Source organism: Cebus imitator, unplaced genomic scaffold, assembly GCF_001604975.1.
Source record: "Cebus imitator isolate Cc_AM_T3 unplaced genomic scaffold, Cebus_imitator-1.0 Scaffold15, whole genome shotgun sequence".
Lineage (NCBI taxonomy): Eukaryota > Metazoa > Chordata > Mammalia > Primates > Cebidae > Cebus > Cebus imitator.
Genome location: NW_016107330.1, coordinates 5,840,602 through 5,865,450, shown reverse-complemented (window position 1 = coordinate 5,865,450; position 24,849 = coordinate 5,840,602). Strand labels below are relative to the sequence as shown.

The 24,849-nt window shown below is 49.1% G+C and overlaps 1 protein-coding gene across 1 annotated transcript in view; it reads right to left on the bottom strand.

The window, feature by feature from the left end:
* The window catches only part of TMEM51 (transmembrane protein 51), a 67,960-nt gene extending 55,851 nt beyond the window's left edge, over positions 1 to 12,109 (bottom strand). The window contains exon 1 of the mRNA XM_017502878.2: positions 11,875 to 12,109. The gene's annotated coding sequence lies outside the window, so the exon portion shown is untranslated. The remainder of the gene's footprint in view (positions 1 to 11,874) is intronic.
* Positions 12,110 to 24,849: the final 12,740 nt, after the last annotated feature.

The window sequence follows — 24,849 nt, the reverse complement described above, 5'->3', positions numbered from 1 at the left end:
TCCAAATGAGGCAAAGTCTCACTCCGTCACCCAGGCTGGAGTGCAGTGGCGCAATCTCAGCTCACCGCAACCTCCGCCTCCCAGTATCACCCTAATTTTTAAAAATGTGATGTATATGGACAGTCTTTCGTATCATCAGTATTCATTGACACTGGGATTTTTAGTGATTGAGAACCACTTCAGTATATGAAAGAGCTGCAATTTACATCAGCAATTCCCTGTTGCTGCAAATATATTTGATTTCTAGTTTTATTGCTATTATAAAAAATAGTGTTGAAATTAACTCTTATACAACCATAAATTGTTACCTCGGGATAACAAGATAAAATCTTGGCATCGAAGATTTTTAATATGGAGATTAAAATCTTGGAATTAAAAGTGTCTGAGAGCTAAGTGTTTTAAAGGTTTGGGCCTGCATTTTCAGACTGTTCTCCAATGTACACTTCCACGCTGAGCTCCTGAAAGCACTACCTCCCAGTTAGCATTCTTTATTTAAATTAAAATTTTAAAACTTTTAAAATGTTTTAGATTTCCTATGTGAAAGATGGCATTGTTTTAATTGGCATTTCCTTTACTGTGATGGAGTTGAATAATGATTCTTTTTTTCCCCATGTACTAATTGGCCACCAGCATTCTTTCTTCTTTTTTTTTTTGAGACAGGGTCACCAGGCTGGAGTGCAGAGGCCTAGTCACTGCTTACTGCAGCCTCTACCTCCTGGACTCGTGCAATCCTCCTGCCTCAGCCTCCCAAGTGACTGAGACTACAGGTGCATGCCACCATGCCCAACTAATTTTGTTCATTCTTTATAGAGACGAGGTCTCACCATGTTGCCCAGGCTGATCTCTAACTCCTGGACTCAAGCAATCCTCTTGCCTCAGCCTCCCAAAATGTTGGGATTGCAGGTGTCAGCCACTGTGCCCAGCCTCGGCATTTCTGCTTTAGCCCATTTCTCAACTAGGCCATTCAACTTTTCCTTACTCACTAGAAAAGCTCCTGCATGTGTTCAGAATGCAACCCCTTGTCTGTTCTGCATTGCAAATATTGTCTCCAGTTTATCATTTGATGTATCAAAGTTTTTAAATTTTAGGAGTCTAATCTATCAATCATTTTCAATAATTTCTTTTATAATATTGCCTTTCACTATCTTGTTTAGAAATACCCTTCCAAAAAAGGAGCTGCAGTAACTTTAGAGTGGAGACACGTGGCAGACACCACCTTAACCAAGTGACCAAGGCTGATGTCGCTGATAAGAAGTTACACTGATATTATGTCCCTCCTAACATGATTCAATGAGAAGCACACTTCACCTTTGTAGGATTCTGTCTCAAAACCCAAAGGCCCAGTCCAGCCATGAGAAGATATCAGACAAACCCAAATTCAGGGAAGTTCTACAAAACACTAACCAGTACTCTTCAAAGTTCTCAAAGTCATGAAATTTAAGAAAAGACTGAGAAATTGTCGCAGTCTGGAAGAGACTAAGGAGACAGGATGATCAAATGCAATGTGGGATCTTCAGTTGGATCCTGGAGAATAAACATGCGGTGGGAAAACTGGTGAAATCTAAATCAAGTATTACAGAGGCTGAGGCAGGAGAATTACTTGACCTTGGTAGGTGGAGGTTCCAGTGAGCCGAGATCATGCCACTGGGTAACAGAGTGAGATTATAAAAAAAAAAAAAATGATGCCAACATTAGGGGAAGTTGGGTAAAGGGTAGACAGAAACGCTCCATATTACCTTTGCAACTTTTTTTTTTTTGAGACAGAGTCTCGCTCTATCACCCAGGCTGGAGTGCAGTGGCATGATCTCAGCTCATTGCATGCAACCTCTGCTTCCTGGGTTCAAGTGATTTTCCTGCCTCAGCCTCCCGAGTACCTGGGATTACAGGTGTGCACCACCACACCCGGCTAATTTTGTATTTTTAGTAGAGACAGGTTTTACCATGCTAGCCAGGCTGGTCTCAAACTCCTGACTTTGTGATCCACCTGCCTCAGCCTCCTAAAGTGCTGGGATTACAGGTGTGAGCCACTGCACCTAGCTACTTTTTTATAAATCTAAAATTATTCCAAAGTTAAACAATTTTTTTTTTTAAAGAGTCTTGGCTAGGACTGTCATTGGACGGATTAGAAATAAAATGGGTGTCTCTTTTGTTGCCACTATTGTGCAAAATAACATTGTCCAAACTAACTCCGTATATTCATTAATTGTTTCCTTAGGATAAACTTCTGGAATTGAAATAATTGTGATTTTTCAAGCCTATGGGAGGTCTAGAAAGACAGGCAGAAGGAACAGGAAGGAATAAAGCCACCAAAGTTCCTGGCTTTGAGCAGGGGTACGAGGAAGGTGGTGGAGGAAAGTAGTTCCTTGTGACTGATGGCAGTTGAATTGGGGGTAAGGCAGCAGTAATAGGTCTGGAAAGATTAACCGAGGCCGACTCTTAAAAAGTCCATTCTTTATAGTGTTGAAAGTTAAAGAGCTTAGCCTTGGCTTGATCCTGCTGGCAGTAGGGAAGTGGCAAAGATTTCAAATCAGTGCATTTGACACGGTTATTGATTTGTTATTTTACTTGTTGGTTTCCTAGTTGACTGACTCCTCCCTGCCACCTAATAAGGTATAAGATCCCAGAGGGCAGGAACTGAGCCTGTCTTAGGCATTGTTTTCCCCCAAAGCCTGGAAGAACACCTGGCCTGTAGAGAGAACGCAACGATGTGGCTGAATGACTATCTGAGTCTTGTTTCCAAAATGACTCCCACCCGCTCCTGCCCCGCCCCACCACCAATTTTTACCGTGATAAAATGCATATAACATAAAATTTACCATCGTAACCATTTTTACATGAACAGTTTAGCGGCATTAAGTACATTCATACTGCTGTGCAACCATCACCATCATTCATCCACAGAATGCTTTCATTTTACAAAACTGAAACTCCTTACCCATTAAACCCTAACTCCCCATCCCCCTTCCCGCACACCCCGCCTCTGGCAACCAACATTCTACTTCCCATCTCTATGACGCCGCCTGCTCTAGGTTCCGCACACAAGTAGAATCATATAGTATTTGTCTTTTTGTGACTGGTTTATTTCACTTAGCATAATGTCCTCAAGGTTCGTCTGTGTTGCAGCCTGGTGTCAGAATTCCCTTCCACAGTGATGCTGAATAATATTCCACTGTATAGATAAACCACACTTTGCTTATCCATTCATTCTTAGATGGACACTTGGGTTGTTTCCATATTTTAGCTCTCTTGAGTAATGCCCATATCAACATGGGTGTACAAATACCTCTTTAAAAACCTGTTTTCAATTCTTTTGAGTATTGATACAGTTTGGATATTGGTCCTCTTCAAATCTCATGTTGAAATTTGAGCCCCAGGCTGGCCGTGGTGGCTCATGCCTGTAATCCTAGCACTTTGAGAGGCGGAAGTGGGTGGAATAATTCGAGGCCAGGAGTTTGACACCAGCCTGGCCAACATGGTAAAACCCCTTCTCTACTAAAAATAGAAAAATTAGCTGGGCATGGTGGCACATGCCTGTAATCCCAGCTACTAGGGAGGCTGAGGCAGGAGAATCACTTGAACCCAGGAGGCAGAGGTTGCAGTGAGCTGAGATTGTGCCACTGTACTCCAGCCTGGGTGACAGAGTGAGACTCTGTCTCAAAAAAGAAATTTGATCCCCACTGTTGAAGGTGGGGTCTAGTGGGTGTTTGGTTGATGGGGTGGATCCCTCTTTAATGACTTGGTGCCCAGAGATCTGGTTATTATAGAGTCACGTGTCTCACCATGTCTCACCACGTGATGCCGCTTTCCTTCCGCCATGAGTCAAACCTTCCGAAGGCCCCCACTAGCAGCAGATGCCAGTGCCATGCTTCTTGTACAGCCTCATATTTCTGTGAGCTAAATAAACCTCTGTTTTTTTTTTTTTTTTTTTNTGAGACAGAGTCTTGTTCTGTCACTAGGCTGAAGTGCAATGGTGTGCTCTTGGCTCACTGAAACCTCTACCTCCCAGGTTCAAGCGATTCTCTTGCCTCAACCTCCCAAATAGCTGGGACTACAGGTGCCGGCCACGACGCCCAGAGAATTTTTGTATTTTTAGTAGAGACAGGGTTTCAACCTGTTGGCCAGGATGGTCTCCATCTCTTACCTCGTGATCCACCCACCTTAGCCTCCCAAAGTGCTGGAATTATAGGTATGAGCCCCCGTGCCCGACCAATAAACCTCTTTTCTTTATAAATTACCCAGCCTCAGGTATTCCTTTATAGCAACATAAATGGACTAAGACACATATGCTGCTGGACAAACTGCTTAAGCCTATGGTTATTCAATTTTAATTTTTTGAGAAAGTGCCATACCCCAAATGCCTTTTTTTTTATTTTTTGAGATGGCGTCTCACTCTGTCGTCCAGGCTGGAGTGCAGTGGCACTACCTCGGCTCACTGCAACCTCTGCCTCCTGGGTTCAAGTGATTCTTGTGCCTTAGCCTTCCGAGTAGCTGGGATTACAGGCGTATGCCACCACACCTGGCTAATTTTTGTATTTTTAGTAGAGACGGGGTTTCACTATGTTGGCGAGGCGGGTCTCGAACTCCTGGCCTGAAGTGATCCGCACACCTCAGCCTCCCGAAGTGCTGCAGTTACAGGCATGAGCCCTGCTCCCAGCCCCCAAAATGACTTTTAAGAAGAGACTATATAAAATATTTTTTTCCGCCTCTGCCCCCAGGATCTGCCCTGAGTGTGGCGTTTCTACACTCAGTATTGGCCTGTGTGACTGAAGCTCTCTTACACCTTGGGGCCTTTGCATAGGCAGCTGCCACCACCAGGAAGACCTCCGGCTGCTGCTGCTGCATTCCCCACCCCCTGCCCTGCGTTCCCCACTTCAGCTCAGACTGCACTCTTTCTGAAAATCCTTCCTGACTCTCCAAGTTTGGGTTAAGCCTCTTCCTTCTCAGGCTGCACTTCCTCTTCTTTATTCAAGTATTAAGGTACAATCCCTGCTGCCTCCTGTAGGGGAGGAGCTCCACCCAGGGCAGGGACTGACTCTCCCTTGTTCCTGGGCTCAGTGCCTGGCACACCATATGTATCAGAAGATTTGTTTAAAATGATGGTGCCTGTGTTTAGCTGCAGACAATTTCCCCCAAAAGAAGAGAATTTTCATCTGTCATTGTTTGAAAACAATAATTACCCACTGGCAGTTCCAATACCTAATTGCTTCTCTCCAAATTGCAGGCAGTTTTAATGACGCTGTATGTGAGGTCTCTATATTCTGGCCGGGTGCAGTGGCTCACACCTGTAATCCAAGCACTTTGAGAGGCTGAGGTGGGTGGATCACTTGAGGTCAGGAGTTCAAGACCAGCCTAACCAACATGGTAAAATCCCTATCTCTAATAAAAGTACAAAAATTGGCCGGGGGGTGGTGGCATGTGCCTGTAATCCCAGCTGCTTTGGAGGCTGAGGCAGGAGAATCACTTGAATCCTGGAGGCGGAGGTTGCAGTGAGCCAAGATCACACCACTGCTCACGCCTGTAATCCCAGCACTTTGGGAGGTCAAGCTGGGCAGATCACGAGATCAGGAGATCGAGACCATCCTGACTAATGCAGTGAAACCCCATCCCTACTAAGAATACAAAAAATTAGCCGGGTGTGGTGCCTGTAGTCCCAGCTACTCGGGGAGACTGAGGCAGGGGAATTGCTTGAACCTGGGAGGCAGAGGTTGCAGTGAGCTGAGATCGTGCCACTGCACTCCAGCCTGGGTGATAGCTCAAGACTCCAGCTAAAAAAAAAAAATAATAATAAAATAAATAAATAAATAAATAAACCAAAAACCAAAAAAAAAACTCCAAAAGAACTGTGGTGAGTTCTCATTCTGCCAGGTTCTGCCAGGATTTGGTGACCCTGGGCTTAATCATCTCGAAGGCCTCTAAGGCCAGGAGATGAGCCTGGGAAGCTTCCATTGGTAAAGCTCTGGGGACATTAAAAAACGAAGAAATGCCAGAACAGGGTTATTAACACAGTGCTGTTTGAAATGTGGCACTGAAAAAAATTAATGCTTTGTGCATCTCAGCAATATTAATTGGGTTGTTGGCATGAGAGTGACAAGCTTCAGGATAAACATTAATTCCTAGTGCACACAAGAGTGTGGCCCATGGGGTCACAGGCTGCACTGTGAATGTGTGTTTTGAGTTGCTCATTTGGAGGAGTCAAGGGTCCACATTTGCAGAATCTCCTCCATGTGATGCCTGAGCGCCACCTCCCCCGCAGCAGAGGCCCCAGCCTCTGTGTTTCGTGGCCTCAGTTTCTTCTAAGAATTAAGGAGGGTAGACTAGCAATGGTTTTCAACTTCCTGTTTTATGTTTAAAGTCACAGAGTTTTACAAATGGATGTTTTGTGTCCTTAGCATCTGGAGTGTTTGTGAGCACAGCTTCCTTCCTGCTGGCCTGGCTGCCCCCACTCAGCTCTGTCCCTGCAAACCCCTGAGTTGCTTCTGGGACCCATCCAAAGAATCCCCAGTTTCTCAGGATCACTTATAAAAACCAGTGAGCCGGATACACTGCCCAAGTTCTTACCGTGCAGTTGGAGATACATTTTTACTTAGTGACTCAGTACACATCCACAAACAGATAACTGAAAGTTTTACTACGGAATATTTCTCGCGACAGGAAATGCACTCTGTTTTCTAGTCTACTTTCTTCTATTTCACTTTTTTTTTTGAGATGGAGTTTCGCTCTTGTTGCCCAGGCTGGAGTGCAATGGCGCAATCTTGGCTCACTGCAACCTCCGCCTCCCAGGTTCAAGCAATTCTCCTGCCTCAGCCTTCCGAGTAGCTGGGATTATAGGCATGTGCCATGATGTCTGGCTAATTTTTGTATTTTTAGAAGAGACAGGATTACTCTATGTTGGTCAGGCTGGTCTTGAACTCCCAATCTCAGGTGAGCCACCTGCCTCAGCTTCCCAAGGTGCTGAGATTACAGGCGTGAGCCACTGCACCTGGCCACTCTATTTCACTTTTTAAAAGCCAGCGGAAAACCACTCAATGATACGAAAATCCACTAATAAGTGGCTGTCCACAGTCTGTAAACATTAGCTTAGAAAATCTCCAAGATACCAGTACTTCTAGTACTGACAATTTATGTCATTAACAAAGCTGTGATCCTGTTAGAGAGTGGCAGAGACCCCACCCCCCTCCTGTCCCCACAGTGGGGTGTCCTACCTGAATCACCCGACTAGGAAACAAATTCTCTGCACATCTTTGCCATTGAGACGCCTACTCCGCAAGAGCCAGGGTGTGGAGAGGAGCACGCCAAATACTGCTTTTTCTAGAGCTCTGCACTTGCCTTACCCCATGCCTAATCCCAGGGAGATTTGGGGCAAGGGGCAGCGATGGTGGGGTACACTTGGCTGGGTTAAAACAAACAGCAAAAATAAATAAATACATAAAATTCAGAAGAAACAAAGCTCTCTCCCTGCCTCTGTGTGAATTTGGGTCACACCCATCATGCCCAGATGGCCCATGGCTTCCATTTCTAAGAGTTCAGAGAGACTTGCTTCCCCACACCCCACAGTGATGCAGAAAAATGTCCCTCTGGACTCCCACAGTGGTGAATCGGAAATGTCTTTGCGCTTTGCACAGCAAAGGGTTTTTACAGGGTTTGGGCCAAGGGAATACGTGGTAGCCATCAAGGGGTGGAAGCCCGTGAGACCCACAGGTTAAAACCTGCATGAAGTCACACATATTATCATGTGAAGATAAGACACACCGTCATGATGAATTGAAAACCCAGAATACAGGCTGCGCACAGTGGCTCTCGTCTATAATCCCAGCCCTTTGGGAGGCTGAGGTGGGAGGATCACTTGAGCCCAGGAGTTCGAGACCAGCCTGGGCAACACACAGAGACTTTGTCTCTATTTTTTCAAAAACAAAACAAAACATCAACAGTAACAAACCAGGACATAAACAGCTCAGCAAACAAGCAAACAAAAACGTGAATAAAATGCCACAATAAGAACAGGGGTCGCCAGCCTTCACATGTCATCAGCTCATTTTTACAAGGGACACGTACTTCTTTCGTAATCTGGGGACAAAAACAGCTTTAAAAGCCTGCCATCCAGAGGCACATTATCAAGTCTGGCCAAGGGGGTGCCAGATAAACGCACTTACTAGCTTATGCCATGGTGTTAATGCCAGTTTGAACAGACAGGACCTGAAAATGTGCAGACACACTCCTCGATGTGCACCCCTCATCTTTCGGGACCCTCGGTCCTTGCTTCTCCTGGCCATGTCACCATGGGCGCCACAGAAACACCTGGTAATGCAGAGAGAAAGGGGATCTTGGAGGAGGAGGGTGCTCTGTTTTGTTTTCCAAGATTCATCCTGAAAATCATTCGAGACTAACTCCAGAGCCTCGGGGTCTGGTCCTGACTGTGATCTCAGGCAAGTTTCGTCTCTTCCCCGGGCCTTGGTCTCCCCGTTGTCAAATAAGCAGAGTGGATTTTCTGATGGCTAAGATCCCTCTGGCCTCGATACTCTAAGATCTAAAGTGACCAGCGTTCAGGTTTAAGGGCTGCTAAGTCTGATAAAACCAGGGCAAGAGAGAATGTGGACACTTTAGGATGCTCCACCCAAGTAAACACCACAGATAGAAGGTGAGGACCAGCCAGCAGTCTTGAAATGGGAGCTGAGGGGAGGAGGAGTCGAGGGTCAGGGGAGCGTGTGTCCTGGTACCAGGAAACCAAACAAATGGCCTGCTTCTTTCTCAGGAGCGAGAGCTCCCAGGAGGGGTGGCCATGGCAGCATGCGCTCAATCCAGGGGAACAGAGAATAAAACATTCCCAGGGTAGGCTGGGCCACCTGTCCAGGCTGGGGGGGAGCTCAACTCTAGGAAGCGACTTGAAAGACTAAGATATTGAGAAATCTGAGGCCCAGACAGTCTTGGTCCTGAATGTGGCCAGGCCTCCTGGGTTAATGCAAAGGACCCTAGAAGGGAGTCAGGAGGGCTGGGTTCCAGTCCCAGCTCTGCTGCTGAGCTGCTGCATGTCCTTGGGTAAATCCCTTCCCCTGAGTTTTGTTTGTCAAATGAGAATGATGTCTCTGATGACATGAAGGTCTCCTCCACCTGAGACATTTTAGAATCTCCCTGTCCCCTCCAAGCAGACGGAGACTTAAAGCAAGGAGAAGGATATCCTCACAGCCTTCACTGCAAAGAGGATTCCTCCAAGCTTCAGCGCAGAAACAAAAGTGAAAGCAAAAGTCAGCAGCCAGAAGCATTCGCATCCCGTCAGTAGCCCCCCATGCCACATCCCCAGTCAGAAGGCAACTGAGCTTCTGAAACTTTCCTGGCACCGATGGAGACAACGCTTCTCATTCCCTTGACTCCCACCTTAATTTGGGACTGGGGGAAGATAATCCATGCTAAAGCTCCTCACACTATGACCTCTTCCAGCCCAAGAGGTCTGAGGGGTTTATAGCCAGCCCTGCAGAGGGAGGGAGGAACACTGACCAGAAATACATCCTCCTAAAACGGGAGCCCCAGAAGCTCCAGCTGCCCTCTGCCTCCAGCCTTCCCATCCCTCACGCAGACAGAGAAGCCCCCAGGCCTCTGCTATCTGGAGCCAGAGAGCTGGAAAGCTGCAGGTGGAGGGGCTGGAGCCCTGCCAGTATCTCACACTTGCTCACTACTGGCAGAAGACCGGGCTGGCAGTTTGGGCCTCACATAGAACCCCAGAATCTCACCCTTGACTAGCAGTCATGGGTGAGGGCCATATATTACTCTCTGCTTCCTGTCTGGGCCTCCCATCCAGCTCCCCCATTCATTCCCACCACCCCACCAACCCACAGGGCAGCCTCTCTCTTAGTAGCCTTCTCTAGAATCCTCGCCAACTCTCAGGCAGCCAGGATTATCTTCTTAACATATGGATGGGATCAGACCTTAAGAAGATAATGTCTTCTTATCTTCTGCTTAGAGAACTTGAATGAAAGGGACATCTTTCTCCGTAGTGTTCATCTAGGACACCTAGGACAGTGCCTGGCCCACAGAAGGTGCTCAGTCAACATCTGTTGAATGATTCCAAGATAGTCCCCACCTGCCCAGTCCAGTTTATTCCAGACCTTCCACCGCCTGAGCACCTTCACCAGCCCAGCACAGCCCATGCACTCTCCTATCTCCGTGCCTTTGCCTGTGCTGTTCCATCGGCCCAGCCACCCTTCCTGCCCTGTCCCCTGGGGAGACTAGTTTCCTGATGAATATTCCAATAATCTTTTCTTCGCCGGACCTCCTGAGTTAGTTCCTTTCTTCTGTTCTCGCCTAAGCCCTGTGATGTAACTTACTATACAGTACCTCATGGGCTAGGTATGAATACCCCAGCTTGGCCTTGGAGGTTCTCATCCCATTTTACAGACGAAGAAACTGAGGCTCAGAGAGATCAGGTCACACAGCCAGCAAGTGGTGTGACCTGACTGTATGGCCAATTCTGTAACACTTGTCATGAGTATCTCTGACTCCGTCACTAGGCTGGTGGCTCCCTGAGGCCCCTGTGCCCTGGGTCACTGGGGCAGGCCCCAGACACCCCATCAGGGAGCTGTCAGCTCAGACGCCATGAGGAGCAGATGCGCCACCAGCCTCCTCTCTTTCTCTTTCTTTGGCCTTTTCTCCCAGTCTGGGGGTACCTCTCTCAATTGGTGGAGGGAGATATTTGGAGGGACAGGGGCGCTGTCCTAATAGGTCAGGATTTACGGATTGTGAAATCTGTTCACGGTCCCAGGGCCCACAGTTCCCCAGACAAGCTGTTCTCCAGGTAACCCATTCAAAAGGAAAGCCAGAAGCCAGCCCTAGAGGGGCAATCCCGCCACCCGCTGCCCTACCTCCGCAGGCTCGTCCCCCGGCCTCGCCCACCTCATCCCCGCCCACCCGCTCCAGCAGCCCGGGGTTCCCAGCACCCAGATCTCCTGCGCTGCTGGGAAGGACCCGCAGCCCCACGCACGGTCACAAACACCTCGGAGCGCTGTGCAGGGCACCCCACGGCTGCTCCCTGGGGAAACCGTGCGAGGATCCAGGTCTCTGGCACCCATCCCTGGTTGGGAAAGAGACCATCATCCTGTAATGCAGACCTGGCGCGCCGGGCCACACACCTCCCGATTGTGCGCTGACTTGAGATCTGATTTGGATTCTGTTCTCCCCCTAAGTCTGGTAACCTAACTTACTGCCGAGTGCTTGCTGGGTATGAATGCCCCGACGCACCCTGGGACGTTATCATGTCCCCTCCACAGCTGAAGAAACCCATGCGCTCAGGGAGGAAGGTCTCGAGTTTCAATCCACTTTGCTCACGTCCGATTCTTTAACCCCGTGTTTATTGGTAGCGAAACACACACACACACACACACACACACACACACACACACACAGAAATACCAATCTAAATCCCTAAAAGGACACACAGACAAACACGAATCTAAATCCCTAAAAGGCCACGACTTCCGTAGAGGAGTAAGAGATGCGGGAGCAAAGCGCCAAGGTAGTTTCCCGGGACCTACTGGGAAGTTCTGCTCCTAACCACGCACTGAAGGCGCCTCTGGCGAGGCCAAGGGTTCAAAGCGCCCGGGAGGAGGGCACCTGTCCCTGCCAACAGGGGGCCCCCAAGACCAGCTGCCTTTCCCAGGCCAGCTGGCCGGGCGCGGTGCCCGGAAGGCGGGAGTGTCCCGCACCGGCGGGGCGCGGTCGCCGAGGGTGCGGGGTGCGGAGTCCTCCCGGTGGTCGACCCCAGGCGGGAAGCGCTCGGCGGACGGAAGGGCGACTCAGACGGCTCTCGGCCCCCTTCTCCGGCCCTGAGGGGAACCCACAGCACTCCGCGGGGCGCGGCGGGTGCCAGGCGCGGCGGCTCGGACTTACCCAGGAGGCAGCGGGTCCGGCTCCGTCTCGGCCGGGCGGCCCGGGGCTGGGGGCTTCGTGACCCCCGCGGCGCCCCGGCCGGCCTCCTCCGGGGGCGCGATCGCGGGGCTGGAGTTTGGGGGATTCTCAGCCGAGGGAACGAGGTGGCGGAGAGAGCGCACTGCCAGCTCGGGGAACGGGATGGGGACGCAGGAAGCGCGGCTCGGGAGCGCTGGCGTGCGGCAGGGTGGGACCGCGGGAGGCGGAGGGCGGCGCCGGCCGGGAGCTGCCTCCAGCCTGGAGAAGTACCGCCCACCGGCCGACCCTCCCTCGCGGCCCTCGGCACCACCCCCCAGCCCTAGGCGCGGGATCGCAGCTGCGCAGGGCGGGTGCCCACTCCCCAGCGTCCGCCGGGGGAGTGCGCAGTGCGGCCTGGGGGCTGAACCTAAGTTCTCCCCCACGAGTGGGACGAGAGGGGGTCGGGAGAAAATAGAGCCCTGATGCCCCCTCCTCCCTAGGGCTCGGGGAATCGGTGTGCCGGCGTGAGTGCGCGCGCGCTCGTGTGTGTGACGGGTGGTGGTCGGTGGATGTCTTAAGCCAGGAGTCCCAGATTTTAGAGGTTTAAGGAGAGCTGGGAGACCCGTTTCCTTCCCAGACCAGGCGGAGACGCAGAGGTACAGCTCCACCAGCCGCCCCGCGGCGCCTTTACCTGGCGGGACACTCACCTCTCCCCCTTCCTGGGCTGGTGCCCGGCGAGGTGAGTGACAGGCAGAGGTAGAGAAGGAGGAAGCGAGGTTTTTAAAAACCAAGTCAGCTCACGCCCTCGGCCAGGGTCCCCACCCGCGGCCTGGTCCCCAGGGCGCCCTCGGGATCTCACGCCTGAGTCTCGGCCCAGGTGGGGCCCATTCCGGGTTCCTGCGCGCCCGCACTGGATGGGTGCGCGTTGCACCGGAGCCGCCCTTGCTGAGGGCTCATCCCCAGGTTTGCCGAGAGCTTTCTCGGCAAGGCACCGGCTGGCGTTCTCCCACCCCGCGAGTGGCAGGCAGGCAGCCAGTCTCTGCTCGGATCCCTGGAGGCCGCCAGCTGCTGCCGAGTCTTGGCTCAGGGGAGGGCAAACCCGAACTCGGCGCGGGCGTCTCTTACCCGGGGCTCTACCTCCGCCCCTTGGAGATTTACCATCGGAACCGCGTGGCTGTGGCGCCCGAAGTAGGGTGGGCTAGGCTTAGCCAGACCACAAAAAAAAGTGGATTCTAAACACAGAGGGAAAAGCCAGCCCCATTCCCTCTCTCAATCTTAGATTTTTTTTTTTTTTTTTTTTAATTCCGAGAGAGGTCAAGCCGGGTCCCCTTTTTGGGTGAGCGTCCAGCCCTTTGAAGTCCAAACGCCGAGAAGCCGATAGGCAGCTGGCAGGCGTCGCAGGATCGAGCCAAGGACTGAAGGCGCCTCCTACCGGGAATCCACCTCCGCCGGACGAATATAGGCTACAGGCAAGCTCACTTCCAAAGGCGGAATTCATGGGTACATAAGGTGTCCGCGTGTGTATACCTGCTGAGTTGTAACATGTGGCTATCCCCGCCCCCATTCTGGCTTCTTAACTTGCACGCTAACAGTTCGACAGAACCTTGGCGTCCACAAAAAGGCAAGTTTGGGTCTGTCTTATGATTTGGGGGGTGGGAAGGCATTTGGGGAAACAGTCTCCATGTCTATAACAGCAACTGCTATTCCTCACATTCTCACTACGAACTAGGCATGGGGTTACCCCCCACATCCCCTGAACCATCTCATTTAAGCCTCAGAACCTGGGAGGCAGTTATTGGTTATGCCCACTTTACAGAAGAGAAAGCTGAGGTTTCAGGAGGTGAGATCATTTTGCCCAGTGAAAACACAGCTGGGAAGTATCAGGATCTAGACCCAAGTTGGTCCACTCTAGAGCTTCTGCTCTCCCTGCCATAGGATAATTCCTCCTGTCTACACATACTCTCCACCCTGAGAGAACATTCACCTTGCCTGGCTGCCTGCAAATGCTTAATAAATATTTGTTGGATGAATGAAAGCCCCAAATAATAACCCATGATTTTAGTGAAAGGGGAGAACCCTTTGTGTAGGCAGGTACATATAATAATATGCTCCCATTTATGAGCTGTGTGTATTCATCCCAAAGTTTAGACAGTGCATGTGGGGACCTTCCCAGGCTCCAGAGGAGGGACAGGAAACAGTCACGTAGCTCTCAGATAAGACCAAGAATCTGGTTTTCATTTGACTCTGCAAGACAGACTTTGGAGAGGCCTGGGGGTGGGGGTGGGGGTGGGGGGTGATGTTAGTGTCAGAACAGCTTCCCCAGCTCCTAATCTGAAGACAGAAGGCTGCTGTACTTTTCCACGCCAGGATCATCCTAGACCCGCCCCACTCCGCTGCAGACCCAACTGGGCAGGTCTTGTTTATCACAGGATATCATCTTCAGAGTGTTCCATTTAAGCAGGCTCACCCTGGCTGATATGGGGAGAGGCTGACGAAATTCTCAGCCAAAGCTGAGGCCCAGGCAAAACTGAAGAAGCTACCAAAGAAAGCGTGTTTCTCCTGATCATCCTCCCCTCCACAGCCCTCTCCCTCTGCATGGTTAGTTTCTCTGAATCTTCCCAGGCTCTCCATGGCCCATTGAGCCTCACCTAAGTTAACTGCCAACTCCCTCCATTAAGTGTCAGCTGACAAGGGCCTGAGCTGTATCCTTGGAGGAAAGATCCAAAGAAATGAATCTCAAATGGTAGAGTTTCTATTATAATAGGCAGTGAGGAAGATGCCAGTTACCATTGACTGAATCCTGTGTTTCACGTGAGCTGCATACATTGTGTTATTTGATCCCCAAAACAGCCCTAGAAGGAAGATTCTATTATTCCAGTTTTTCAGATGAGGCTGTTAAGACTCAGAGAAGTTAGGTACCTGCATCTGCTAGCAAGTGATAAAGTACTGGTCGGGCTCAGTGGCTCATGCTTGTAATCCCAGCACTTTGGGAGGCCGAGGCAGGTGGATCACTTGAGGCCGGGAGTTTGAGACCAGCCTGACCAACATGGAGAAACCCCGTCTCTACTAAAAAAACAAAATTAGCTGGGTGTGGCGGCACATGCCTGTAATCCTAGCTACTTGGGAGGCTGAGGAAGGAGAATCGCTTGAACCCAGGAGGTGGAGGTTGCGGTGAGCCGAGATTGTGCCATTGCACACTAGCTGGGCCATAAGAGTGAGACTCCATCTCAAAAAAAAAAAAAAGAGTATTTGAATGTGGGGCCTTTGCAGGGCCCTTGCTCTAAATCACTCTGCTAGTAACCCCCTTTTGTGATAAGCAGAATAATGGCTGCCCAAAGATGTTCACAACCTAATCCCCAGAACTGGTTACTTTACGTGCAAAAGAGACTTTGCAGATGGGATCAAGTTAAGGATATTGGGACCGAGAGGCTATCGTTAATTATCCTGGTGAGTCCAATGTTGTCACAAGGTTTCCTACAGAGGGAGGCGTGATGATAGAAGTAGAGATCAGAATGATACAGTTTCTGAACAAGGGTCAGTAGCCAAGGAATGTGGGCAGTCTCTAGGAGCTAAAAAAGGAAAGGAATGGAGCCTCAGCCAGAGCACCCAGCAGCTCAGCTCTGCAGATCCGTTTTGGACATCAGACCTCCAGAACTGTAAGAAGAGAGTAAATTGTGGTGTTCTAAGCCATGACATTTGGGATAATTTGTCGCAGCAGCAGGAGGAAACTAATACATCCTGCAAACTCAGTCACCTAGCCAGCTGTTCATTTCACCTGCCTTTTTGGTTGACTGTGCACTGTAAGCCTCTGAAGAGGAACCACGACGTAGCCTACATCATGGATTTAGAAAGAAGACAGGATTCCGTCACCTTAGTCCTTGGTTTCTGAATCCTCTGCCATTTGTGGGCTGTGTGGCCTTGGGGAGATGTCTTGTCCTCTCTGAGCCTCAGCTTCCTCGTGTAAAAACAGAGATGCTAATACCTATGTAGCAGGACTGACTCAGGGGTCAGGTGAACTAGTAGGTGACAACGTGCCCAGTGTGGTTTGAACATGAGTTGTTGGGAGCATTAGCCTGTCTAGTTCTGAAAGCCTGACTTCCAAGAGGAGAGGATGCTGTTCTGGGAATTCCCGAGGCACTACATTTTTATTCTTTCTGGCTGAATGGGTAAATAATGCCAGTGTTTTAAAGTATTTGACTGTCCCTGGCCAGAACCCCAGTCTGTCATGCCTGATGTTCCAGGCACACTAATGAAAGTGAGGCTAGAAAGTCAGATCTTAGAAATAGATCATCAAGCAGAGCAACTCACACATGTGCTCAGGAATATACATCCAAGAGTTTTTGTTGCTGCTTAGTTGTAATGGTAAAAAATGGTCACCAGCCTCAATGCCCAGCTCTAGGAGATATGCTAAGGAAATCGTGGTGTAGTTTCAGGCTGGCACACTATGAAGTTGCAACAAAGAATGAGGAAGAGCTATCTGACGTGGAAGAATGTCCAAGATGTATCTTTCACCGAGAAAGGCAAGGCACTAAATATGATACTACACAAACAACTTTTCTTTTTTTGAGATGGAGTCTCACTCTGCCTAGGCTAGAGTGCAGTGGTGCTATTTCAGTTCACTGCAATGTCCGCCTTCTGGGTTCAATCGATTTTCCTGCCTCAGCCTCCCGAGTAGCTGGGATTATAGGTGCATGCCACCATGCCCAGCTGATTTTTTGTATTTTTAGTAGAGATGGAGTTTCACCATGTTGGCCAGGCTGGTCTCGAACTTCTGACCTCAAGTGATCCACCCACCTTGCCTCCCAAAGTGCTGGGATTACAGGCATGAGCCACCATGCCTGGCTCACAAATGACTATTTATTTATTTAGAGACAGAGTTTCACTTTTGTTGCCAGGCTAGCGTGCAACCGCCTGATCTCAGCCACTGCAATCTCCACCTTCCCAGGTTCAAGGAATTCTGCTGTCTCAGTCTCCCGAGTAGCTGTGGTTACAGGCATGTGCCACCACGCCTTGCTAATCTTGTATTTTTAGCAGAGACATGGTTTCTCCATGTTGGTCAGGTTGGTCTCGAACTCCCAACCTCAGGTGATCTGTCCGCCTCGGCCTCCCAAAGTGCTGGGATTACAGATGTGAGCCACTTCACCTGGGACAAACGACTTTTTAAAAAGATGTAGACACGTGTATATTTGATTATGCACAGAAAGACTAGGGGAAGAATCAAACCAAATAGGTTACCCTTAGAAACTGAGGGATGTGTGTATTGGGGAGGTAATTTTATTTTTCAGTGAGAATGTGTTAATAAGTTGGCTGGGAGCCACCTGTATTGTCTACCAAGAGTGTATCCTCCTGTGTCCTCCCTTGCTTGCTCTGTTATCTGCCATCTGTCACTCTTTTTTCTTGCTTGGTTCTAAGCAGGTAACCCTCTCTTCCCACTGACTTTTTTTTTTTTGAGACAGGGTCTTGCTCTGTCACCCAGGCTGGGGTGCAGTGGCATAATCTTGGCTCACTGCAGTCTCTACTTCCTTGGTTCAAGTGATTCTTCCACCTCAGCCTCCTGAGTAGCTGGGACTACAGGCATGTGCCACCACACCTGGCTAATTTTTTATTTTTTGTAGAGACATGGTCTTGCTATGTTACCTAGGCTGGTCTCAAAATCATGGGCTTAAGTGATCTGATTGCCTTGGCTTCCCAAAGTGCTAGGTTACGGCTGTGAGCCACAGCACCCGGCCCCCACTTATTCTTAATGTGGGCTCATTTCTAAACCCATGAGGAGCTCAGCAATGTCTGTGCTGTATGACTCTTGCGAAAGTCAGCAGTAAATCATGTATGTGCACTTTCAACCTGGCCTTTTCCTGAAGCAGTGCTCATTAGTCACTGGGAAGGGATGTGTCTTGCATGTAGGTTTCACTGGTGACATACTGGCCCAGCCTCGCTGAAGGTTGAATCAGGTCTGTGTGGCAGACAAATCGTGCTCACATAGCGCAAAGCAAAGTTGGATAGTTGGACCATTAGCTGAAATAAAACAGTTTTGTCCCATTTCCTGAAAAATGTTGATTCTGGAAGTATGTTTCTACCTGAGTTACCAGTGTAACTGGACCTGTGTAGACAGCCCAGAATGGAGCTTCTGAGCACGTCGTAGCATTGGGGTACACATTCTTGAGACCCCTGATAGCAGCCAGCCAGCAATTCTGTCTCCCCATCACTCCATCTTCTCTTGTGCTCCAACTTGTAGAAACTTCCCTCTAAGCCTCAGCATGATTGCAATTCGTCTGGCTGCTTCCTAACTGGTGTCCCGCTCCCAAATGCTCCCCCTTTAATCCATCCTCTATATTGTAAAGTCAGCAATTCAGTGGGTGCCATTGTCCCCTCGTGCAGTCCAGCCTTCTCTGCAAGGACATGCAGGACTTCCTAAGCGGGTGGGCCCTTCTCGTGAGCTCAGCCTCGTTACTCATCATCCCTCGGGCTCCATGCTCACTCATCTTCCCGTGGGTCTCTTTTTCATCAGCAATGAAACCTTTCCCAGAAGCTCCCGGTAAAACTTCCTTGATACCTCCTTTGCCGGAATTGGGTCATATACCTGTCACTGGCAAGGACCCTCAAGATGAGCGTAGACTCTCAGGATTCACCTGGAGTCACCTGGGGGTTGGCGAAGACAGCTGAACTAAACGGAGATTGATAACAGGAAGAATGCCAATGGCTGTCAGAAGCCCCCAGCGGGTTCCTGCAGCAGGTAGCCTCGAGCCCAGGGAGCCTGCTGTGTTGGACTGCACACACTGAAGCAGGAAAGCCAACTGCAGAGGGAGCAGGAGAAAGAAGCAACCTGGGTTACCGCTGGCCCTCCTGTTCTGTTCTTCCCAGGAATTTTCTTTCCTGATGAGTTTCTGTTTCTTGTAATGAAAGGACACTAAGAGAGTCCCTTTGAAGCTTTGACAAGCAGCTGAAGAGTAGTGCCAGAGGCCAGGCCTGGGTGCCCTGACCCTTTCTGCTAGTTAACTAACTGCCCAGGGCCCTGTGGGATGGAATTCCAAGGAAATCCACTCACCTCTTAGATAAGCCAATGAAAGCAATAATGGCAGCCAACCGTCGTCCAGTGCTGACCAGGACCGAGCACTCTGCTGCACACTGTACCAGGCCTGATGCATCGGATCAGGCTCATAACCACATGAGGAAGGTACTGTATTTCCCCTTTTCACAGATGGGGAAACTGAAACACAGAGAGGTTAAGTGACTTGACCATGAACACTGAGCTGGCAAAGCTGGGGTCTAGGCATGACCCCAGGCTGCCTAGAGGCTGTGTTCTCGAAGCTTCTCTATCCTGGCTCTCGTGGAACTGCTGCTTGCGACACCCTTCGGATGGGACTCCAGGTTTGGAGAATGGATCATAAACCTGGGGACAGAGGGGCCCAAAGGGAGAAGTATGACAGTAACTCCCACACCCGCCCTGACCCTGGTCACCCACGTGCTCTGCCATGCTGCTGCAGTGGGATGATTCTGCACTTGATGAACATCTTTTTTTCCTCCCTTTTGTTATTTCCAGACGGTGACTCTTCTTCCTTTAGGGGAAGCCTTATCCAGCAGAAAAGCAAAGACGTTTTGACTTTCAAGAACCGGTACTTTGGCGTTACAAGAGCCTGAGCTTTGAGTTTCAAAAGTAGAAGTCCCAGACCGGGTATAGTGGCTCACGCCTGTAATCCCAGCACTTTGGGAGGCAGGTGGATCACGAGGTCAGGAGATCTAGACCATTCTGGCTAACATGGCAAAACCCCGTCTCTACTAAAAATACAAAAAATTAGCCGGGCATGGTGGCACGTGCCTGTAGTCTAGCTACTTGGGAGGCTGAGGCAGGAGAATTGCTTGAACCAGGAAGGCGGAGGTTGCAGTGAGTTGAGATCGTGCCACTGCACTCCAGCCTGGGCAACAGAGCAAGACTTGGTCTAAAAAAAAAAAAAAAAAAAAAAAAAAAAAAAAGAAAAGTTTGGTCAAAAAAAAAAAAAAAAAAAAAAAAAAGTAGAAGTCCCAGAGTTTTCTAGGAATAAAACTTGTGTCATTAATAAAACATCTGGAAGACTGAGCAAGATGCAAGCATCGTTTCCCCATGACCACGATGAGGTCAAGTGCCCTGGGCCAGGGGTCTGGGCAGAGGGTCTAAGGAGAGTGGACGAGCCATGATGTGATGTGGCGCTCTGTGGAGGTGAGTGGCTCCCAAGCACCAGCCCTGCACTGGCTTCATGGGTAATTGTGACTTGCGGGCAAGCTCAGGAGAGCACCTGCCCCTACCCAGCAAGGCGCAGATGCAGTGGGGGAAGGAGTAATTGGCAGAGGGGTGAGGCAGCCTTGCCGCGCTTTACCAAGCTCTGCCACCATCTCCCGTGTGCCCAAGAGGAGGGAGGAGGACACTGAGAGGAGAAGAAAGAAGCCAGGCACGGAGACGTCCAGGAGGCCTCGGCAGCGGCGGCTGCCATCAGGAAGACAGCAGTGAGGCCAACACAGCAGGTGTCAGGGGAGACCACACGCTGCCCCCCCTGCCTGGGCCTTGGAACTTTCTGAGCCTCCTTTGCCCCAACAACAAATATAGACACAACCCAGGGCGAGAGGTTGGGAGGCCCTGATTGAATAAGGCTAGGTGTCTTTTCACCAGCAGAACGGGGACTTGAAATAGAAAAGTAAGTACAGTTGTGAGAGTAGAAGTCATGTTTCTTGCACATTCAGGATGTGGACTGGTCCTTCTGGTTTCCCTGCTGTGCCTCAAAGGGCTTTGCATGTTCTGCTCTGCTTTCTTGCTCATTTCTACACAAAGGAAGGAGGTTACCAGGTTTCTTTAGGAGAAACAGATGAGGCAGAGTCGTAGAGCAGTCACAATATTCTTCCTGCCCTTTCTACCGGTCTCTCCTTCCTACCATCCAAACTGTCCCAATCCCCTCCCCTGCAGAAAAGTCTCCCAGTATCGACACAGCAGAGTGGACGGTTCTTTGTACCTACTTGATCATGACCATAAACCCTGAACCAATGGTGCACCCGCTCTGACCCTACCTGTCATTGTGTCTACTTGGGTGGAAGTTCAGTATTACACAATGTTGTCTAGGTAGCAGTTGTCTTTTTGGTGACTCTGAGATCTTTAGATCAGGGTTCTGCAGCTTTGGGACCACTGGCATTCATGCTGGGTAACTCTTTGTTGTGGGGGACTGTCTGCTGTGTTGCAGGATGCCAAACAGCTTCCCTGGCTCCACTCACCAGTTGGCAGGAGCACCCTTCTCCCCAGCTGTGACATCCAAAATGCCTCTAGACATTTGCCAGCTGTTTCCCCTGATGGCAGGAGAACCAGCCCCAGTTAAGAACTGCTGCTTAAGTGTGTTCAGTGGCTCACGTCTGTAATCCCAACACTTTGGGAGGCTGAGATGGGTGGATCACTTCAGGCCAGGGGTTCGAGACCAGCCTGGTGTGGCGAAACCTGGTCTTTACAAAAACAAAAATTAGCTGGGTGTGGTGGTAGGCGCCTGTAGTCCCAGCTACTTGGGAGACTGAGGCGAAAGGATTGCTTGAACTTGGGAGGCCGAGGCTGCAGTGAGCTGAGAGGGCGCCGTTGCACCCCAGCCTGGGTGACAGACAGACTGAGATCCTGCCTAAAAAATAAAAACCAACCAAACAAAAGAACTGTTGCTTAAAACATTGAACGCAGGATCCTTGGCATTGATGTCCAGGATGGATTGATGTCTAGGAGGACAGACAGCAAATATAGTCAGAAAATCAGCGGCCTTGAGGTCTAAAGACCTGGGCTCAAGCCCCAGTTCCATCACTTCCTGCTTGTGTGATTTTGAGCAAGTCATTTGCTTTTCTGAGCTTCAGTTTCCCTGTATGTGTATTGGGGAATAATAAATGATTTTATGTTAGTTTTGTTCACTGCAGTACCCCCAATACCTAGAATAATGCAGGGCACATAGGAAGTGCTCAATACAGATGGGTTGACTGATTAACTCTATCTCTGCTCCACCTCCCCCACCCCCAGAGCTTCTGCAGGGTTAAATGCAAAAGTTTGTAAGAACTTCCATGACGGAGGGGTCGCAGGAAATACTGCATCCCATTCAAACTCAGAAAAACAGCAGCCACTAGCTGATAGCTGACATTTTCTTAATTAATTTTATAAATCATAAAGATTCGTAAGAGTCAAAAACTGGGAACAAACCAAATGTCTTTCAATGGTAAATGGTGAAACTGTGGTACATCTATACCATGGAATACTACACAGCACACACACACAAAAATTGGCCTGGCAGGATTGCTCACGCCTGTAATTCTAACATTTTGGGAGGTGAAGGAGGGTTGATGACTTGAGGTCAGGAGTTTGAGACCAGCCTGGCCAACGTGGCAAAACCCCATCTCTACTAAAAATACAAAAAATTAGCTGGTTGTGGTGGCACACACCTGTAATCCCAGCTTCTTGAGAGGCTGAGGCTTGAGAATTGCCTGAGCCCAGGAGGCAAAGGTTGCAGAGAGCTGAGATCGTGCCGCTGCACTCCAGTCGGGGTGACAGAGCAAGACTCTGTCTCAAAAAACAAAACAAAACCCCTAAGTGGTTGATATATGCAACAAGCTGGATAGATTTGAAGGGAATTATGCCAAGTAAAAAAACAGCAACCTCAAAAGGTTACATGCTGTATGATTCTATTTATATAATATTCTTGAACCAAATTTTATAGATGAAGAACGTTGCCGGGCTTTGGGGCTGAAGGTAGCCACAGTGTGGTCACCTGAGGGAGCTCATGTTGATGGAACAGTTCTGTATTTTTAAAAAATGTTTTATTTTTAATTTTTATGGTTATATAATGTGTATATTTAGGGGGTGCATGAAATATTTTGATACATGCATTCAATGTGTAGTGATCACGCCATGGTGAATGGGGTCTCCATCACCTCAAGGATGTAGCATTTCTCTGTATTATGAACATTCTAATTCTAATTGTTTAGTTATTTTAAAATGTGCTATAAATTATTTTTGACTGTAGTCACCCTGTTGTGCTACCAAATACTAGATCTTATTCGTTCATTTATCTTATTCAAACTGTATTTTTGTGCCCGTTACCCACCCGTCTTCCCCGTCATTCCCCATTGCCCATCCCGCTCTCTGATAACCATCATTCTACTCTCTGTCTCTATGATTTCAATTGTTTTTTGTTTTTATTTTTTGAGACGGAGTCTCGCTCTGTCGCCAGGCTGGAGCGCAGTGGCGCTATCCCGGCTCACTGCAACTTTTGTTTTCTGGTTTCAAGCAATTCTCCTGCTTCAGCCTCCTGAATAGCTGGGACTAGAGGCATGCACCACCACACCCGGAAAATTTTTTCTATTTTTAGTACAGACGGGGTTTCACCATGTTGGCCAGGATGGTCTCCATCTCTTGACCTCGTGATCTACCCGCCTTGGCCTCCCCAAGTGCTGGGATTACAGGCGTGAGCCACCGTGCCCGGCTGATTTTAATTGTTTTAATTTTTAGCTCCCACAAATGAGTGAGAACATGTGAAGTTTGTCTTTCTGTGCCTCACTTACTTCGTTTAACAAAATGACCTCCAGTTTCATCCATGTTTTTTGCGAAGGACAGGATCTCATCCTCTTTTATGGCTGAATAGTACTCCGTTGTGTCTATGCACCACATTTTCTTTATCCACTCATCTGTTGATGGACAGTTAGACTGATTTCAAATCTTGCTATTATGAATAGTGCTTCAGTAAACATGGGCATGCAGATATCTCTTTAACATACTGATTTCCTTTTTTTCTTTTTCTTTCTTTTTTTTTTTTTGTTGAGATAGAGTCTCACTCTGTCGNAGATAGAGTCTCACTCTGTCGCCCAGGCTGGAGTGCAGTGGCGCAATCTCGGCTCACTGCAGCCTCTGCCTCCTGGGTTCAAGTGATTCTCCCGCCTCAGCCTCCTGAGTAGCTGGGGCTACAGGCACGCACCACCACACCCAGCTAATTTTTGTATTTTTCATAGAGTTGGGGTTTTACCATGTTGACCAGGATGGTCTCAATCTCCTGACCTCGTGATCTGCCCACCTCCCAAAGTGCTGGGATTACAGGCATGAGCCACCACAGCCGGCTGATTTCCGTTCTTTTGCCCTTATACCTAGGAGTTGAATTGCTGAATCATGCCGTAGCTCTAATTTTAGTTTTTTGAGGAACCTGCAAACTGTTCTACATAGTGGCTATACTAATTTACATTCCCACCAACAGTGCATGAGGGTTCCCTTTTCTCCATAGTCTCAGTTTTGCAGGGTTTTTTGTTTGTTTGTTTTCTTGGAGACAGTCTTGCTCTATCCACCAGGCTGGAGTGCAGTGGCTCCATCTCCGCTCACTGCAACCTCCGCTTCCCAGATTCAAGTATTTCTCCCGCCTCAGCCTCCCAAGTAGCTGGGATTATAGGCACCTGCCACCACACCCGGCTAAGTTTTGTATTTTCAGTAGAGACAGGGTTTTGCCATGTTGGCCAGGCTGATCTCGAACTCCTGACTTCAGGCGATCCACCCACCTTGGCCTCCCAAAGAGCTGGGATTACAGGCAGGAGCCACTGCACCTGGCCCAGTTCTGTGTTTTGGTTGTGGTGCTGGTTACACAAATTTACACAAATGATAAAACTGTATGGAATCACACACAGGAGTGTCATCTACACAAATGATAAAATGATAAAACTGCATAGCATCACACACACAGGAACACAGGTGAAACATGAAACCAATGCTGTCGAATAAGCTCTGTGGATTACACCAATGTCAGTTTCCTGGTTGTGATATTCCACCATAGCTATACAAGATGTTGCCACTGGGGGAGGCTGGGTGAAGGGCATGGAAGATCTCCCTATATATTTTCTTTCAATTTCCTTTGAATCTGTAATCACTTTACAATAAAGACTTTTAACCCACATAATAAATAAATACATACATACGGAGATGGGCAAAAAATTATCAAAAGTATGTGTGGTGTCAAAAAAGTT